General features: G+C 37.5%; 1 protein-coding gene across 1 annotated transcript in view; it reads right to left on the reverse strand.

Annotated features, from left to right (window-relative positions):
- Window positions 1-8422, reverse strand: part of TAB2 (TGF-beta activated kinase 1/MAP3K7 binding protein 2) — a 51551-nt gene extending 43129 nt beyond the window's left edge. Inside the window, exon 1 of the mRNA XM_010581924.1 lies at window positions 8322-8422. The gene's annotated coding sequence lies outside the window, so the exon portion shown is untranslated. The remainder of the gene's footprint in view (window positions 1-8321) is intronic.
- Between the last annotated feature and the right edge of the window lie 3960 nt (window positions 8423-12382).

A 12382-nucleotide genomic window follows, 5' to 3' on the forward strand; every position in this document is an offset into this window, starting at 1 on the left:
TCCAGTCTGAAAAGCCCTTTTGCCTATGCTTTGAGAAGACTGACACAGTGGGAAGTACTTTGAAGCCCATTTAGATTTACAGCTGCTGTCTGAAACATGCTTTTTTAAAGCAAGTTTAATTAACTTGAATCTTTTACAGTGCTTTTACATCACTAATTGTATTCTAAATGAAGCAAAAATAGGTATCTAAAGAAATAAAATAATTAGTATAGAAGAGAAAAAGTATTTCTGTTACATGTATAATACTTTCAACCTTTGAATGTACTTCTGATTATTTTGTGAACATAGACACACACAACCCGCAGAACCTAGAGAAAAGCATTCAGTTTGAGAGCTGCCAACTTAAGAAAGTGGGGAAAAACATGCAGAGAAAAATGAAAGTTATGGGGCTGAACACGCTATGAGGAAGAGCTATAGGAAAAATTATAAGCCTCAATGCATTTCATGACACCGAGCCCAAATTAAATTCAAACCTCTGTGCCAAGTATTTATCTGCTACTCTTGGGCTCTATGCAGAATCTTAATCAGTAGCTTTTGTGAGCCCCAAATCTCTTTTCCAGAGACCTTTAGATCCCTCTCCACTAATTAGATGTTTACAGCTTTCAGTGGAATTTGGTTCCCTTTGAGCAAGACTTACATCTTTCTAGCCCAGACAAATGTCCCCTCTAGACAGAGAGAACCCATTTATATATTTGAAATTCAAATTTTAAAATGCCAAACTTCTTAATGCCAAAAATCAAAGCCACTGCTAACAATATTTTCACAGTCAGAAAGTTTTAGATGCCAGTACAGACATTGGAAAACCCTTTTCAATATCATATACTGAAGTTCAGAAAAAGTTTTCAAGCCCCACATCTTCCGATGTCATAGCAGCTAGCAGATCTTGCTCTGCCTCTGTGGACAAATGCAGGATGGCCATTTGTTGACTAAGAGAACATTGAACCTTTTAAGTGAAAGAGCATACAGATATCAAAAAGGGCTACTATGAGTTGTTACTGGCACCAGTCATTATGAAACCAAGTTAAAAAAAAAAACAAAACAACAAACCAACAAAACCCAACCAAACCAAAACCAAATGGTTTCAGAAGTACTTTTAAACTTCATTTTCCCCCCACTGCCTTGAAAAGCAGTTTCTTTCCAGTAAGGAATGGAAACTGCTACACTTTCCATGAAATAAAAGTTACCACCATGTTGCAAATTAATGGCTAGTTATTTTAAATGAGGTGGTATAGTTAATTCCTTATGTGGAAAAAAACCGATTAGAAATATTTTGAAATGCTGTGGCTTCCTCTTATCCTACAGATCTTCCAGAAAGCCTACTGATTAGTCTCGTGAGACAGACATGCAATCACTTTTGGTCGTTACATGAGAAGTCCTCAGGACAAGAGCAGACAACAGCCTATGAAACAATATTGAGAGACTACACCTCCTTTGAGCTTAAATGTATTTCTACCTTACCCTTAAAGCTATGTTCAAGCTGTAAAGAAGTCGGTAATCTGCCATTGGAAATGTTACATCCTCATTCTGATACTGTCAGGGTACCCTTATACACATTTTAAAAAAGGAACAGTTCTAGTGATTGGGCCACTGAGGGAATCAAAACAGTCTAAAATTCCAGGCATCCCTGGAAACTGGCCTAGTCTGCAGACGATGAGGCCTCTCACCCCCTATTATTATACAACAGTATTAATGACACTGAACAAGGCATCTTAACCATTTCACCGGGAGCCACAGGGGATAGATAAGCAGCTTGGTTGATTGGCATGTAACAAAATCACATCTGGACAAATTTTCAAGACATCGCAGCACAAATTTTGACCATACTGTGCCCTTTTACATCAATAAGAGCTATATAGGTTTAAAATACATGACTAATTTTAGTCCCTGTAAGAGAGGCTTAGTGACACTGGCCACAGAAAGCATCCAAGGAAGCAAGCCTTCCACAGAATCCACTGAATTTGTCATAAAACACCACCAGTTATCATAAATAATTTAAAACTAATAAACCTAAACCATTCCATTTCACAATATTAAAACATATTCTGAAATATTCACACTTGCTTCATTGTTTCAGCTACAGTAAACTCAATCCCTTTTTACCATTAGTGAGTCCTAACAGGATTGATTGCTCCAGCCAAATCAAAACTAAATGCCAATACCATCAACATGAGAGGCAAGCTACAGGCCCATGTCTTTCAGGTACAAAACAACATACTCTAGAACAACAAAATCTACCACCAACACTGCCACTTCAGTTACATGAATTCAGAATGAAGAACTATGAAACGCTCCTAGGCCTGGGTTAATAGTAAAATTAATATGTATAATAGTAGATTGAAATATATTCTATCCACTATGTTTCATAGTAAAAACTAATCTAACAGTAAATTACTTGAACTCTACAACAATAAATGTAACTTGCCTTTTAAGAAAAGATATTCCTTGTATCTCAATTTATATCATAAGAGAAACAAAGGCAGTTCTTCTCGTAACTTAAAATTCTATAAAGAAAACTCCATTACAAACAACACTGGAAGTTAGAAATTTATTTCTTATGGATTCAAGAGCAAGGGAAACTACTATTACGGTGAAATGAATTGCCCATATGCCTTTTCCAACTTTGGAAGAAATTCTGCATGAGTTTTCTTTATAGCTTCTGAACTATTGCATAATTTTCTCAAATATAGAGATTTTAGCAATATCACTCTTGCACAGATCAGTAAGTTTATCCACACATTAAAATTTCTCTTCAGTGCTTAGGAAAGCTACAAAGAGTCAGCAAAAAACTGTCTACAAAGAACAGATTTGTGTTTCCTTTCCAAGCCACAAGAAGTAGAAGTGCAGGAGCTGGTTTCCCCCTCCTCCATTTTAATGAAACCTTAAACTTTGCGTAATTATAAAAAGCTCCTTCCAGTTGTTGCCATAGGGATAGTGAACTCTTAAAGGAATATGCAAAGCACAAATTTCTACTGTAACACTACCTTACATTTCTCAATCGATTTGTAATTGTTTGGCATTATCATAAGTAACATTTGATAAAAGCATTTAGAATACTAGTTTGTTGCAAAACCTAAGATTTCCCATTGTCCCTGTATTACAAAGCCCATTCCAGACTGATATTTGGAAGTTGAATTGGGCAGAAGGCAATCCAAACACTAATTACCAAATTAAATCAATGAAAACTGGTTTACAGGCACATGTGAGCTTAGATATTTATCAGCTTAAAGAGTAAAAAATATGAAATACTGTAGCATTTTTTTTAAACCTTATAAATACACTATTAGTCAAATATGACTGAAGGAAGCCCACCTTAGCTGAATGGTACCTGAATACAAAGAAATGTAACAGTTTTAAATTATTCTTCACTCTGTATCATATCTAGCAATATACAGAATTACAAATTGTAAAAGCAAAGCCTAAAAAAAATTCAAATTCTTTAACTATTTCAAGTAAGGCAGATTACTTGCCTCTTTCCCCCCCATTTATAGCATCAGACTGAGAAGTGAAATAAACTAATACCTAAAACAAAAGAACCACCACATCAGAAAAGAAATTAAAGAATCTAATTGCCTGAGTGCAGGAAATTTGACAAGTAATAAGAGAGCCAAAGTTTCCGGACGAAGAATCAAAACATTTTGATGCTTCCTTTCCTAAGTGGACCCATAGCTACATAACCACCTTCCTAAGTGTGTAGTGACAAAAAAAAGGAATTCTTAAGAAATTCTGTATTATCTCCTGCAATCTTAAACCTCTTCTTCAGAGCTTTTAGCTTCTTATTGAATCTACTCAAGAACTGTGAATTTCATTTCTTGTAAGATTTCCTGTTGCCTTCACCTTCAAAAATAAAGATTGCTATTAATCCTTCATCATCTGCAGGAATACCAATGTGGTTAAAGATGGAAGCAACTATCTCAACATTACATGTATTTCAAGCAGACAACACAAATAAACAGAGGATGCCTTGATTTTATAGTTCTTCCATTTTCTAATGATCCACAGTAGTTCAAATCAGGTTTTTTACGTAAAGAATAATAATTTTAAAACAGAATTGACTGACATATGTTGTATGTATTATGTATTTTGACAACATAGAAGTATCAGAGCAAACCCCACAATTATCCTTTTCTCCATTCCACAATCAAAATAAACTGTACTGATGAAAGCTGCATCTGTGTGAGGAATATTTTGCTAGCATAGTGTAACTGTACCAGCAAAACACCTAGAATACACAGATTAAGCCATAGGCTATAGTTTCACAACACTTTTTCCACTACAGTACCAGCTTAAGCAGTCCTCATCCGTCAGCTGTGCTGGCACAAGTGTTTGTGCAGCTGAGCAGTGGGGCTGGTCAGGGAATCGATCCAGGTTAAAAATAATATTTTTCTGATGGTAAATTCCACAATCTGCTTTGCTGCATAGCCACCTGGAACATTAACCAGCTATACTACTGCAACTGAGGGGCAAGGCAGGAATAAGAAGCTAAGGTCAGGGCAGCTCATGCCAGCGCTGACATGGAAAAAAATGCTCATGAAACTACACCCTTGGTCTTTAAATGTTTTGGCATTCCCTGATTAAGTGCATTATCCAAATAGTGCAGAATAGAAGAGTACTACCTCACAAATGCACAAAAAGAAAAAAGCACAGGAGGCTTCCACCCACTTCTCAGGAAATACTATGCAAGGGCTATAAGAAATTCTCTTAGGAACTATTATTTTTTAAAACAGAAGTTGCAAACTGCTCCCCTCCCCCCTCCCGCCCCCCCCCATCATTATCATTCCCTCTTTGCATGGAACAAATGTATTCTGTCATTTACTCTTTCTTTCACTAGTTCACACACAAAACCTGGTATTGGATCTCTGCCCTTCAGGCAAATGGGCAAGATGCTACTGCATTTGTTCTCTTAGCAATGGAAGAGGAATTTGTTCTCCTGGGCAATGGAAAAGGAGGTGAAAATAAACTGTAAGCTAGGACAGTAATATCTGTTTACAGCACCTTTATATGTAAGCACATTTTCTGTGCTATGATAAAGCAACAAGACTAAAAAAATACAACTCATCTCACAATACTAGTTACTGCGTTTGTGTAAGTGCTACACTCCACCTCCTTGATAAGATTTTAACCTTCAGCAGCAATAGGACAAGCCTTTCTGTTAGTAATCTGCTCTACTCCTCAAGTTTTTCAGTCCAAAAGAACTACTGGATAAACATGTCTACAAGGCCACAAAAAGGTATGAAACCCCGCTGGTTGTGCTTTATTGATATAAATGCTTTCTACTCTTGGGGACAAGAGCTATTGGCATACAAATGGCTCAAGCTTATCACTACATGGATAAGGCTGCCAAATAGAAGATGGTTTATATCATATAAGCATGGCATGCAAGACACAGGGAGCACACAGCTGTGTCTCAACCATGTTGAAAAGCAGCATCCATGACGCATAATCACCTTCCTCCTTCTGGTTACAGCAGTTTTTTAAAGGATGGCAGTTAGTATCTGAAAGCAAGTATATGCTTTTACTTAAAAAAAACCCCAAACCTAATTTTGGGAGCAGTTCATAACTTATTCACACATACATGCTTCACATTTAGGCAAGTTTCTGTACACATGTCAGGAAAGTGAATAAATCAAATATATCTTTTCAAATGTTTAAATTGAAAACATATCGAACAGCTAAGTCCGACTTCTGTAGCTTCTTTCTATGAATTTGCTTCAAAGCATTCATGAGATATTTTAATGTTACCAACTTAAAGAATAAGGGAATAAATGTATTTTTTTCACCTGTTAACTTCAGATGTTTATCATCAGATCTAATTCAAAGTACAGTTTAGAATTTCAAAGGAGGAATACTGTAATCAAAGTATGAGTCTTATAAAAATTATTCTCAATCAATATTAATGCCAAGAATACACTGTACTCTTTCCAGCCATCACTGGACACATGTGAGCTTAGATATTTATCACTTCTCAGAGATGGATCATGAGCAACAGATCTTGTTTAGTATTTTGATCTTTTAGTAAACTTCCAACAGATATTACAATATAACAAACCAGTAACAATAATACCTGAAAATCTGTTGACTCAGGACTTTTTTTTTTTTTCCCCAAACCTCAAGCAGGAATGAATTTAGTGTGAAACGCTGACACAGGCTTAATTCAGGTTAAGACAGAGTTACCCTCTATCCTGAATACAACTTATCCCACCATAGATGCTTATCCTCCCAGGAGTTAAGGTTGTGCAATTTCAAGTCCATTCAGATAAAAATACTAGCCATTAAGTGTGCACTTGTTCAGCAATTAAGAGGCACAAAATAATGATAAGCATGTATGTGTCAGACCTGGACCAAATGATCTTAAACTACTGATCGTCCTGTAGCGTAACTCCACAGCAGTCTATACTGTAAAGGAAACACCACCCTGAAGTCCCGAAACAGCAGGCTGGTTTCTCACCTGGTCTGAACACACCTCTTCAGGGTCAGGTTTCACTGCACTGCTCTTATGGTGTGAATTCTGATAAACTCACAGTTAAACTAAACTGTAGTCTGTGAAACCCGTGAACATACAACTTTATTTAGGTACTTGTTCTAGCACCTTATCACAGTTGTACAAGACCAGGTAAGAGTCATGAATTTTGATGTGGCCAAATACGTCACCTAACACAAGTATTACCTGTTTATGCACAAAAAGTAAAATGTATTATTTAAAAGTCATACCATATCATTATGGTAACACAGATGCACCTAAATTAATCTACCTTCTCAGAAGATCCTGCAACAGGTAGTTGAGCAAACAGCAGCAGCTTGCTGTCATTTGGAGGGGTTCCTTTCTAAATACTACTGCAGAGCTCTTTTGGTAAGCGTCCCCAAGTTAAGCATTCTGCATCACAACCACTTTCACAGAGTTCCGAGATAAATCCTTTAACAGGACCCCATTTATCAAAAGCTAGCAAGCCACCTTAAGTGACCCTTCTTGACCTGCTTATCATATACCTGTCCTCATCCCTCCGCCCCCCCCAGCCCCAGTTCGGCCCAGTTCAAAAGGTTGCTGCTGCCACCTACCGGGAGAGCTCTTGCCCGCCTTCCTCCGCCACGCCAGCTCTGCTCTGGCCCTGCTGCTCACTGGACCCTTCGAGGAGGCAATTCCGTTTGCTAGCACAGCGGAAAGTTATTTTCTGGTGGGTGAGGGGGAGCCTGAATGAGTCTCCAGCAAACTGAGCTGGCTGGAAGAGGGACCTAAGAAGTGCCAGTACAAGCCCAGACGTAGGGGAAGAGTACAGACTGGGGATGTATTTCTCTTGTTAGGAGGGGGCTGTTAGATTGGCACTCTATTCAAGCAGAATGACTGCTGAACTCCAGAGCTAACAGCCAAATAGCATGTTGCTAGTTATAAACAAAGCGACCAGTGCCACTGCTATCATCAACAAACACCTAGCCATACCAATGCTGCTGACAGAAACCGTAAAAAGTTCATTTCTCAAGCCTACTACTTTTACACAGACGTTTAAAGGCACTTGAGCCTTTAAAAAGAAATGCTTAACTGACTTTAGGTACCTTCTATTATCCTTGGTCTTGCATTAAAATTATTAAAAAATAATTAAAATATAATTATTTTAAAATATTAAAATATAATCTGAAGTACCAAATTAATATGAAATAAAGATCATATGTATTTGATTCCAAGCTTTCAATGAATCTCCAAAGAGTTAAGACAAACTACTTCTTTGTTAGCAACTGGGCTAGTACCCATCAGTCCGGTATGGGAACAGAAAGTGATCTCCAAACACCAATTCATCTTTCCACTATAAGTCCCCTGAAGTTGCAAGTGAACTAAGGCAAAGAGACTAAAATCAAGACAGGCCAAGTGTTAGATATTCCATGAACACATCCACAGAACAGTTCTAACCCAACATGGGGGAAAAAAAAAAAAAAATCTGTTACCTACATCACGAAGCATGAACAAAGCATATCAAGTAACTGAGCTGTACAGGTATCTGGCAATTCACAAAAATAACAGTTTCAAGCTTGGCACCAGACGTGCAATGGTGACATTTTTGCTCAGATCCGTATTTTACCACCCAGTCACTCAGTTGTGAAAACCTTTCAGAATACCAAGTTTTCAACTGGATAGTTATACAATTATAACCTTACAACAAATGTAATTCTGCATCAATTATAGTCATCATCAGCATGAAGCTGACTAGAAGTGTTTGTAATTCCAGTTTTAAAAGCAAGGAACAGTCACCAAAAGATTGCCACGACCACATAAAAATGAGCTTTGCTTTTCTGAAAAGCTTCAGGCAAGAAAGAAAGAAGAAAGGAATTCTTACCAGTATCATTTCTTTTTCTGTCTTTCACTTTGGTTTATTCAAAACAAGCATCAGTTATACCCTTTAATGGAGCAGACTAAGTGTTAGAGGCTAAGTTTTGGAAAATTCTAAAGTATATGGGAAGACACTAGGCTCCACAGTCTCTGCCTGACAACGTGGAAGGCAAAAGAGCAAAACCAGTCTAGAAGGTTAGGACTCTGAGCAGTTAAACTCAGCACAGACTTTCAGTTTCACATTTGGTGGCAATGCTTTTCTACATATTCTGGCAATTTTATCTGACTGAAGGACTTGGAGAAGGAACTTACTCTTGCAGCCCTGTCCTCATTTCTCTCCTGTTTTCCCCTTTCATTTCCACATCACCCAGAGTTCACCCATACCAAAGATTAAAAAAAAAAGGAAAAAAAATAGAAGCATTCAAAATTAATCTAGAAAACCCTGGATTCTTGTGGTTTTTGTATTTGTTTTGGGTTGGCTGAAGGACAGAAGCTTGTGTTTTAAGAACATTCAAATTCTGACTTCAGGAGCTGCGGCTCAAAGAACACTAAGTATCACACAGCTCACTGAAAAACCACTAGAGCTGGCACAGTGGGGTTTTCTGCTACTTGTTGCTGTAATCTCTTCATGCACATCCTACCAGTAAACAAAAAATATATTCAGAAATTATAGAACAAATATATTCAGAAACCAACACTTCAATTACTCTACATCCTTTTTTTCCCACACTCTCATCTGTTAAAGAGCAAACAAAACAAGAAATTTCACTTTCCAGTCATAATAGAAATTCCACTTGCTACCATCAGCAGGACAAAACCAGCTACTGATGTAGTCTGAAACAGACCTGTCACTATAGGCTGGACGAAGAGGTTAAAAACAGGTACAGAAAGAGCACAGCACAGATTCCCTTGTAGGACACTCAGGAAAATGAATAGAGGAGAAAGGTCCTGAAAAACAATCACTAATGAGAAAAAAAACACCTCACGTAGCAGATACTCAGTTTAAACTGCAGACATTTGGAGGGGGACAGGTGACTTAATGCCTACTAGAAACAGTCTTCGACTACCCTCTATAGTATTCCTTTAACCTATGTGTTATTGATATAAATCCTACCAAGTACTGTTTACAACTACAAGGTCCCCAATATAGAAGTCCATGTGCCTACAACTCACTGATCCAGTCCTTGGAAACTGCATCTGCCCTTGAAAGATAATTTTACTGGCTCCTCTGCCAAAACTCTTATCTACCTCAAAATGTTAAGACACCAGCATAATTTTAAGACTCAAAGCTCAGTCTCTCCCCCTCATTCTTCAACATTTTAAATTTCATTCTCTCAGTCCATGAAAGAAGTCACTGAGCTGCAAAAAGAAAATTGTCTCAGCAGCTACCTACATGAAGTTGGACGATGAATTTAACATGTAGGGACAATAACAACAAAAAATGTCCCTTTTTTGTCAAGGAAAGAAAAAAATAAATGTAAACAAACATGATCATAACTGAGAAAAGAGGAGTAAAAGTCTCAGATTATCAGAGAAGACCTCCACACACACAGTTGTTCAGTCTGATGCCCCTGACTCACTATTTACTCACTGATAAAGGCCAATGTCTGTTCTCCATGCATGTCATGTAAAAATAAACAATGCATATGGAATAACCAAATAATTTGATTGTTACCAAGACATTTAAGTAATTATATTGCAAATACCTGAAAACTGTAATCATGGTTTCTTAACAGAGCAAAGATACTTAGAACATCACTATCCCTAACTGCTGAAGAAAGAGGGAAGAAATGAAAAAAACCTCTCCCTTATGAACATCTGTAATCACCAGGCTTCTTAAAAAAAAAACCAAAAACCAACAAAAAAAAAAACCAAAAAAACCCAAAAAACAACAACAACAAAAACAACCAAACGAACCAAAAAACCCCTGGTGACGAAAAACTACCAATTCCTTTCCCTCATTTAAAAAGCAAGGAAAGAACCTTGAATCAGAACTGTCATGAGATCTGAATCTAACCATAAAAGAGATTAAATGAATCATTTAAGCCTAATCAAAAACTAGTTTGTTCAGAATATTCGGGCACAGAATTAGATTCTCCAGCTTTTCAAAGCAAGCAGTCTGTCGTCTTCTTTACACCTTTCACATACAGCATACTTCTTGCTGCTCAAGAGCTTCAATTAAAATGTTTCCTTACAGAAAATACCACTTCAAAACATGCATACTACTTCAATCCAGAAAATAAACAGTCAGTATATTAACGCATTTCACACATCAATTAAAGTGTACCATGCAAAATTATTATACATGTCACAGTCTAAATCAAATGGAAAAGCAGAAGTCAGAGAAAATTATTTCTTTTTGAAATGTAAAGGTTTTTTTGAGGTAGAAAATGACTGGCTAAAGCAATCACTCATAGGTTTCTCTTATTTCAATGAAGTAAAAGCAGACTTTTTCTAATGGGGGCAAACATTTTTGGCTATTTTAAGGATTTGGGGAAAATTTCCATGCAAGAATTTATTCAAAGAGGTTATCTTTTGAGAACAGCAGGCTTAAAGATATAGTGTAATAACCAAACATACGATTAAAAGCTACATCCAAAGATAAAATAGAACACATCTTCAGTTTTGCATATTGCTGTACTTCATTTTACCCATACTTTCCTGAAAAAATGACTGCAATTATTAAAGAAAAATGTCTGAACTTTCCTTGCTAAGCTTATAATCAATATTAAAAAGTCTCCTTTTTTCATTTTGCCACACTTAAGTTTTTCCAGTTACACTTGGAACTGGCATAGTAGGAGAAGCCTCAAGGCAGTATCAAACCCAACTCTCTTGCTCTCCTCAGGCATGACCAATGATACCTTGCCCAGCAGCCCCCAAAACAGTTAAGTCTCTTGTGGTTAACTCCCATTCCATAGCAATTTGATCAGCTGAGAGGTGGGTAGGGGGAAGGAAGCTAATGAGCAAAGGAAAAAAACAAACCCCACCCACTCCTTGAAAGTACACTGATCATTTTCAAAACACTTCCACCTTTTGTAATAAATATGACAGTATCACCTATCACTACCAATTAGTAAAAAGAGTAAAATGTGTGACCACTATCAGGCACTTAGGTATTGATGAGAAAGTCCCATGTCCTATTTCCCACAGAAATAGATGCAAGCAGAATGAAAGGTCTGAAGCGACTGGACCAGTGGGCATGTAGTCAGATAACTAAGTAGCTAAGTACCATGAGCTCCAACTTCCCTCATGTTCCCTAATCATAACAACATTTGCGACCATAGGGCAAATTCTACTCCCTTCTCATTCACCCTGGGTGACTCACCTTGAGAACCATCTCAGTTTATTTCATGCACTTTGAGATTTAATTTCCCAGCAACCCTCATGCTATTCTCTCCTGGTCAAGAAGCACAAAGGATTGTGCCACACACACACTTTTACTTCTGGGCTGCTTGAATATTTTCTTTTTGATTCTTCCCCTCTTTACAAAACTCAAACAATTTCTTTAATTGATAGGAGAGGTGTCGCTGGTAAATCCAGTGTTTGGGTAAATACCTACTGAAAGACTGGCAAAAAATAAACTCCTTTTCCACTTTAGTCAGGGATTTGACTTGTTTACTAATGTATCATTTACTCATAATGTTTCAATGACAGTAAGGCAGGGTATTTCAGCCACTCCTTAAAATGCAGTTCCAAAACAATTCAATACTGCCAGTGTCATTCCTCCTGCTCCCAGGCATGCATTCCCCCTCTCCCTCCTGTGATCTAAGCCAATGCTGGCACTCATCTGATCCTGCAGCAAGCCCGATCATGGAGCAAAACCAGCACAGGGGGAAGGTAGTGTTAATTTTCTGCTAGTTTAGTTTTGAGTCAGATGAATGCCAGTGTGAACACAGGGGAAGGAGCAGAGCCAACTTACACTGATTTACAAATCACACCCTTTATTTTTCCTGAGGGTAGTCTTCAAGGAGGGGGGAAAAAACCAAGGTTGTACTCAACACTAAAAGAGACTTTTCTGATTATTCATTACCTTTAGCACTAGAATAAACATTTAGCAAGTTAAACATC

This window comes from Haliaeetus leucocephalus, unplaced genomic scaffold (assembly GCF_000737465.1).
Source record: "Haliaeetus leucocephalus isolate CR32 unplaced genomic scaffold, Haliaeetus_leucocephalus-4.0 Scaffold819, whole genome shotgun sequence".
NCBI lineage: Eukaryota > Metazoa > Chordata > Aves > Accipitriformes > Accipitridae > Haliaeetus > Haliaeetus leucocephalus.